Genomic DNA, 8,705 nt, shown 5'->3' on the forward strand with positions numbered 1-8,705 from the left:
ATCCCACTCCCCTCGCTCCGTCAATCCCACTGCCCTCGCTCCCTCAATCCCACTCCCCTCGCTCCCTCAATCCCACTCCCCTCGCTCCCTCAATCCCACTCCCCTCGCTCCCTCAATCCCACTCCCCTCGCTCCCTCAATCACACTCCCCTCGCTCCCTCAATCACACTCCCCTCGCTCCCTCAATCCCACTCCCCTCGCTCCCTCAATCCCACTCCCCTCGCTCCCTCAATCCCACTCCCCTCGCTCCCTCAATCCCACTCCCCTCGCTCCCTCAATCCCACTCCCCTCGCTCCCTCAATCCCACTCCCCTCGCTCCCTCAATCCCACTCCCCTCGCTCCCTCAATCGCACTCCCCACACTCCCTCAATCCAACTCCCCTCGCTCCCTCAATCCCACTCCCCTCGCTCCCTCAATCCCACTGCCCTCGCTCCCTCAATCCCACTGCCCTCGCTCCCTCAATCCCACTCCCTCGCTCCCTCAATCCCACTCCCCTCACTCCCTCAATCCCACTGCCCTCACTCCCTCAATCCCACTGCCCTCACTCCCTCAATCTCACACCCCTCACTCACTCGAACCCACTCCCCTCACTCCCTCAATCCCACTGCCCTCGCTCCGTCAATCCCACTCCCCTTGCTTCCTCAATCCCACTGCCCTCGCTCCCTGAATCCCACTCCCCTCGCTCCCTCAATCCCACTCCCCTCGCTCCGTCAATCCCACTGCCCTCGCTCCCTCAATCCCACTCCCCTCGCTCCCTCAATCCCACTCCCCTCGCTCCCTCAATCCCACTCCCCTCGCTCCCTCAATCCCACTCCCCTCGCTCCCTCAATCCCACTCCCCTCGCTCCCTCAATCCCACTCCCCTCGCTCCCTCAATCGCACTCCCCACACTCCCTCAATCCAACTCCCCTCGCTCCCTCAATCCCACTGCCCTCGCTCCCTCAATCCCACTGCCCTCGCTCCCTCAATCCCACTGCCCTCGCTCCCTCAATCCCACTCCCTCGCTCCCTCAATCCCACTCCCCTCACTCCCTCAATCCCACGGCCCTCACTCCCTCAATCCCACTGCCCTCACTCCCTCAATCTCACACCCCTCACTCACTCGAACCCACTCCCCTCACTCCCTCAATCCCACTGCCCTCGCTCCCTCAATCCCACTCCCCTCGCTTCCTCAATCCCACTGCCCTCGCTCCCTGAATCCCACTCCCCTCGCTCCCTCAATCCCACTCCCCTCGCTCCGTCAATCCCACAGCCCTCGCTCCCTCAATCCCACTCCCCTCGCTCCCTCAATCCCACTCCCCTCGCTCCCTCAATCCCACTCCCCTCGCTCCCTCAATCACACTCCCCTCGCTCCCTCAATCACACTCCCCTCGCTCCCTCAATCCCACTCCCCTCGCTCCCTCAATCCCACTCCCCTCGCTCCCTCAATCCCACTCCCCTCGCTCCCTCAATCCCACTCCCCTCGCTCCCTCAATCCCACTCCCCTCGCTCCCTCAATCCCACTCCCCTCGCTCCCTCAATCGCACTCCCCACACTCCCTCAATCCAACTCCCCTCGCTCCCTCAATCCCACTCCCCTCGCTCCCTCAATCCCACTGCCCTCGCTCGCTCAATCCCACTGCCCTCGCTCCCTCAATCCCACTCCCTCGCTCCCTCAATCCCACTCCCCTCACTCCCTCAATCCCACTGCCCTCACTCCCTCAATCCCACTGCCCTCACTCCCTCAATCTCACACCCCTCACTCACTCGAATCCACTCCCCTCACTCCCTCAATCCCTCAATCCCACTGCCCTCGCTCCGTCAATCCCACTCACTACGCTCCCTCAACCCCACTCCCCTCGCTCACTACATCCCACTCCCCTCACTCCCTCAAACCCACTCCCCTCGCTACCTCAATCCCACTGCCCTCGCACCCTCAATCCCACTCCCCTCGCACCCTCAATCCCACTCCCCTCTCACCCTCAATCCCACTCCCCTCGCACCCTCAATCCCACTCCCCTCGCACCCTCAATCCCACTCCCCTCGCACCCTCAATCCCACTCCCCTCGCACCCTCAATCCCACTCCCCTCGCACCCTCAATCCCACTCCCCTCACACCCTCAATCCCACTCCCCTCACTCGCTCCGTCCCACTCCCCTCCCTCGCTCCGTCCCCCTCCCCTCACTCGCACCGTTACCCTCCCCTCACTCGCTCCGTCCCCCTCCCCTCACTCGCTCCGTCCCCCTCCCCTCGCTCGCTCCTTCCCCCTCCCCTCACTCGCTCCGTCCCCCTCCCCTCACTCGCTCCGTCCCCCTCCCCTCACTCGCTCCGTCCCCCTCCCCTCACTCGCTCCGTCCCCTCCCCTCACTCGCTCCGTCCCACTCGCTCCATCCCACTCCCCTCACTCGCTCCATCCCACTCCCCTCATTCGCTCCATCCCACTCCCCTCACTCGCTCCATCCCACTCCCCTCACTCGCTCCATCCCACTCCCCTCACTCGCTCCATCCCACTCCCCTCACTCGCTCCATCCCACTCCCCTCACTCGCTCCATCCCACTCCCCTCACTCGCTCCATCCCACTCCCCTCACTCGCTCCATCCCACTCCCCTCACTCGCTCCATCCCACTCCCCTCACTCGCTCCATCCCACTCCCCTCACTCGCTCCATCCCACTCCCCTCACTCGCTCCATCCCACTCCCCTCACTCGCTCCATCCCACTCCCCTCACTCGCTCCATCCCACTCTCCTCACTCGCTCCATCCCACTCCCCTCACTCGCTCCATCCCACTCCCCTCACTCGCTCCATCCCACTCCCCTCACTCGCTCCATCCCACTCCCCTCACTCGCTCCATCCCACTCCCCTCACTCGCTCCATCCCACTCCCCTCACTCGCTCCATCCCACTCCCCTCACTCGCTCCATCCCACTCCCCTCACTCGCTCCATTCCACTCCCCTCACTCGCTCCATCCCACTCCCCTCACTCGCTCCATCCCACTCCCCTCACTCGCTCCATCCCACTCCCCTCACTCGCTCCATCCCACTCCCCTCACTCGCTCCATCCCACTCCCCTCACTCGCTCCATCCCACTCCCCTCACTCGCTCCATCCCATTCCCCTCACTCGCTCCATCCCACTCCCCTCACTCGCTCCATCCCACTCCCCTCACTCGCTCCATCCCACTCCCCTCACTCGCTCCATCCCACTCCCCTCACTCGCTCCATCCCACTCCCCTCACTCGCTCCATCCCACTCCCCTCACTCGCTCCATCCCACTCCCCTCACTCGCTCCATCCCACTCCCCTCACTCGCTCCATCCCACTCCCCTCACTCGCTCCATCCCACTCCCCTCACTCGCTCCATCCCACTCTCCTCACTCGCTCCATCCCACTTCCCTCACTCGCTCCATCCCACTCCCCTCACTCGCTCCGTCCCCCTCCCCTCACTCGCTCCGTCCCCCTCCCCTCACTCGCTCCATCCCACTCCCCTCACTCGCTCCGTCCCCCTCCCCTCACTCGCTCCGTCCCCCTCCCCTCACTCGCTCCGTCCCCTCCCCTCACTCGCTCCGTCCCACTCGCTCCATCCCACTCCCCTCACTCGCTCCATCCCACTCCCTTCATTCGCTCCGTCCCACTCGCTCCATCCCACTCCCCTCACTCGCTCCATCCCACTCCCCTCACTCGCTCCGTTCCACTCCCCTCACTCGCTCCGTTCCACTCCCCTCACTCGCACCGTCCCACTCCCCTCACTCGCTCCGTCCCACTCCCCTCACTCAATCCGTCCCACTCCCCTCACTCGCTCCATCCCACTCCCCTCACTCGCTCCGTTCCACTCCCCTCACTCGCTCCGTTCCACTCCCCTCACTCGCTCCATCCCACTCCCCTCACTCGCTCCATCACACTCCTCTCACTCGCTCCATCACACTCCCCTCACTCGCTCCATCCCACTACCCTCACTCGCTCCATCCCACTCCCCTCACTCACTCCCCTCACTCGCTCCGTCCCGCTCCCCTCACTCGCTCCATCCCACTCCCCTCACTCGCTCCATCCCACTCCCCTCACTCGCTCCGTCCCACTCCCCTCACTCGCTCCGTTCCACTCCCCTCACTCGCTCCGTTCCACTCCCCTCACTCGCTCCGTTCCACTCCCCTCACTCGCTCCATCCCACTCCCCTCACTCGCTCCATCCCACTCCCCTCACTCGCTCCATCCCACTCCCCTCACTCGCTCCATCCCACTCCCCTCACTCGCTCCATCACACTCCCCTCACTCGCTCCATCACACTCCCCTCACTCGCTCCATCCCACTCCCCTCACTCGCTCCATCCCACTCCCCTCACTCGCTACATCCCACTCCCCTCACTCGCTCCGTTCCACTCCCCTCACTCGCTCCGTTCCACTCCCCTCACTCGCTCCATCCCACTCCCCTCACTCGCTCCGTTCCACTCCCCTCACTCGCTCCGTTCCACTCCCCTCACTCGCTCCATCCCACTCCCCTCACTCGCTCCATCACACTCCTCTCACTCGCTCCATCACACTCCCCTCACTCGCTCCATCCCACTACCCTCACTCGCTCCATCCCACTCCCCTCACTCACTCAACCACTCCCCTCACTCGCTCAATCCCACTCCCCTCACTCGCTCCGTCCCACTCCCCTCACTCGCTCCGTCCCACTCCCCTCACTCGCTCCGTTCCACTCCCCTCACTCGCTCCGTTCCACTCCCCACACTCGCTCCATCCCACTCCCCTCACTCGCTCCATCCCACTCCCCTCACTCGCTCCATCCCACTCCCCTCACTCGCTCCATCCCACTCCCCTCACTCGCTCCATCCCACTCCCCTCACTCGCTCCATCCCACTCCCCTCACTCGCTCCATCCCACTCCTCTCACTCGCTCCATCACACTCCCCTCACTCGCTACATCCCACTCCCCTCACTCGCTACATCCACTCCCCTCACTCGCTCCGTTCCACTCCCCTCACTCGCTCCGTTCCACTCCCCTCACTCGCTCCGTCCCACTCCCCTCACTCGCTCCGTCCCGCTCCCCTCACTCGCTCCATCCCACTCCCCTCACTCGCTACATCCCACTCCCCTCACTCGCTCCATCCCACTCCCCTCACTCGCTCCATCCCACTCCCCTCACTCGCCCCATCCCACTCCCCTCACTCGCTCCATCCCACTCCCCTCACTCGCTCCATCCCACTCCCCTCACTCGCTCCATCCCACTCCCCTCACTCGATCCATCCCACTCCCCTCACTCGCTCCATCCCACTCCCCTCACTCGCTCCATCCCACTCCCCTCACTCGTTCCATCCCACTCCCCTCACTCGCTCCATCCCACTCCCCTCACTCGCTCCATCCCACTCCCCTCACTCGCTCCATCCCACTCCCCTCACTCGCTGCATCCCACTCCCCTCACTCGCTCCATCCCACTCCCCTCACTCGCTCCATCCCACTCCCCTCACTCGCTCCATCCCACTCCCCTCACTCGCTCCATCCCACTCCCCTCACTCGCTCCATCCCACTCCCCTCACTCGCTCCATCCCACTCCCCTCACTCGCTCCATCCCACTCCCCTCACTCGCTCCATCCCACTCCCTCACTCGCTCCATCCCACTCCCCTCACTCGCTCCATCCCACTCCCCTCACTCGCTCCATCCCACTCCCCTCACTCGCTCCATCCCACTCCCCTCACTCGCTCCATCCCACTCCCCTCACTCGCTCCATCCCACTCCCCTCACTCGCTCCATCCGACTCCCCTCACTCGCTCCATCCCGACTCCCCTCACTCGCTCCATCCCACTCCCCTCACTCGCTCCATCCCACTCCCCTCACTCGCTCCATCCCACTCCCCTCACTCGCTCCATCCCACTCCCCTCACTCGCTCCATCCCACTCCCCTCACTCGCTCCATCCCACTCCCCTCACTCGCTCCATCACACTCCCCTCACTCGCTCCATCCCACTCCCCTCACTCGCTCCATCCCACTCCCCTCACTCGCTCCATCCCACTCCCCTCACTCGCTCCATCCCACTCCCCTCACTCGCTCCGTTCCACTCCCCTCACTCGCACCATCCCACTCCCCTCACTCGCTCCATCCCACTCCTCTCACTCACTCCGTCCCACTCCCCTCACTCGCTCCATCCCACTCCCCTCACTCACTCCGTCCCACTCCCCTCACTCGCTCCATCCCACTCCCCTCACTCGCTCTGTTCCACTCCCCTCACTCGCTCCATCCCACTCCCCTCACTCGCTCCATCACACTCCACTCACTCGCTCCATCACACTCCCCTCACTCGCTCCATCCCACTCCCCTCACTCGCTCCATCCCACTCCCCTCACTCACTCAATCCCACTCCCCTCACTCGCTACGTCCCGCTCCCCTCACTCGCTCCGTCCCACTCCCCTCACTCGCTCCGTCCCACTCCCCTCACTCGCTCCATCCCACTCCCCTCACTCGCTCCATCCCACTCCCCTCACTCGCTCCATCCCACTCCCCTCACTCGCTCCATCCCACTCCCCTCACTCGCTCCATCCCACTCCCCTCACTCGCTCCATCCCACTCCCCTCACTCGCTCCATCCCACTCCCCTCACTCGCTCCATCCCACTCCCCTCACTCGCTCCATCCCACTCCCCTCACTCGCTCCATCCCACTCCCCTCACTCGCTCCATCCCACTCCCCTCACTCGCTCCATCCCACTCCCCTCACTCGCTCCATCCCACTCCCCTCGCTCGCTCCATCCCACTCCCCTCGCTCGCTCCATCCCACTCCCCTCGCTCGCTCCATCCCACTCCCCTCGCTCGCTCCATCCCACTCCCCTCGCTCGCTCCATCCCACTCCCCTCACCCGCTCCGTTCCACTCCCCTCACTCGCTCCGTTCCACTCCCCTCACTCGCTCCATCCCACTCCCCTCACTCGCTCCATCCCACTCCCCTCACTCGCTCCGTTCCACTCCCCTCACTCGCTCCATCCGACTCCCCTCACTCGCTCCATCCCACTCCCCTCACTCACTCAATCCCACTCCCCTCACTCGCTCCACCCCACTCCCCTCACTCGCTCCATCCCACTCCCCTCACTCGCTCCATCCCACTCCCCTCACTCGCTCCATCCCACTCCCCTCACTCGCTCCATCCCACTCCCCTCACTCGCTCCATCCCACTCCCCTCACTCGCTCCATCCCACTCCCCTCGCTCGCTCCATCCCACTCCCCTCACTCGCTCCGTTCCACTCCCCTCACTCGCTCCGTTCCACTCCCCTCACTCGCTCCATCCCACTCCCCTCACTCGCTCCATCCCACTCCCCTCACTCGCTCCATCCCACTCCCCTCACTCGCTCCATCCCACTCCCCTCACTCGCTCCATCCCACTCCCCTCACTCACTCAATCCCACTCCCCTCACTCGCTCCGTCCCGCTCCCCTCACTCGCTCCGTCCCACTCCCCTGACTCACTCCGTCCCACTCCCCTGACTCGCTCCGTCCCACTCCCCTCACTCGCTCCGTCCCACTCCCCTCACTCGCTCCATCCCACTCCCCTCACTCGCTCCATCCCACTCCCCTCACTCGCTCCATCCCACTCCCCTCACTCGTTCCATCCCACTCCCCTCACTCGCTCCATCCCACTCCTCACTCGCTCCATCCCACTCCCCTCACTCGCTCCATCCCACTCCCCTCACTCGCTCCGTTCCACTCCCCTCACTCGCACCATCCCACTCCCCTCACTCGCTCCATCCCACTCCCCTCACTCACTCCGTCCCACTCCCCTCACTCGCTCCATCCCACTCCCCTCACTCACTCCATCCCACTCCCCTCACTCGCTGCATCCCACTCCCCTCGCTCGCTCCGTCCCACTCCCCTCGCTCGCTCCGTCCCACTCCCCTCGCTCGCTCCGTCCCACTCCCCTCGCTCGCTCCGTCCCACTCCCCTCACTCGCTCGGTCCCACTCCCCTCACTCGCTCCGTCCCACTCCACTAACTCGCTCCGTCCACTCCCCTCACTCACTCCGTCCCACTCCCCTCACTCACTCCGTCCCACTCCCCTCACTCACTCCGTCCCACTCGCCTGACTCGCGCCGTCCCACTCCCCTCACTCGCTCCGTCCCACTCCCCTCACTCGCTCCATCCCACTCCCCTCACTCGCTCCATCCCACTCCCCTCACTCGCTCCATCCCAATCCCCTCACTCGCTCCATCCCAATCCCCTCACTGGCTCCGTCCCAATCCCCTCACTCGCTCCATCCCACTCCCCTCACTCGCTCCATCCCACTCCCCTCACTCGCTCCATCCCACTCCCCTCACTCGCTCCATCCCACTCCCCTCACTCGCTCCATCCCACTCCCCTCACTCGCTCCATCCCACTCCCCTCACTCGCTCCATCCCACTCCCCTCACTCGCTCCATCCCACTCCCCTCACTCGCTCCATCCCACTCCCCTCACTCGCTCCATCCCACTCCCCTCACTCGCTCCATCCCACTCCCCTCACTCGCTCCGTCCCACTCCCCTCACTCGCTCCGTCCCACTCCCCTCACTCGCTCCGTCCCACTCCCCTCACTCACTCCGTCCCACTCCCCTCACTCACTCCGTCCCACTCCCCTCACTCGCTCCGTCCCACTCCCCTCACTCGCTCCGTCCCACTCCCCTCACTCGCTCCGTCCCACTCCCCTCACTCGCTCCGTCCCACTCCCCTCACTCGCTCCATCACACTCCCCTCACTCGCTCCATCACACTCCTCTCACTCGCTCCGTCCC

Source organism: Mustelus asterias, unplaced genomic scaffold (assembly GCF_964213995.1).
Source record: "Mustelus asterias unplaced genomic scaffold, sMusAst1.hap1.1 HAP1_SCAFFOLD_256, whole genome shotgun sequence".
In the NCBI taxonomy this organism is placed as follows: Eukaryota; Metazoa; Chordata; class Chondrichthyes; order Carcharhiniformes; family Triakidae; genus Mustelus; species Mustelus asterias.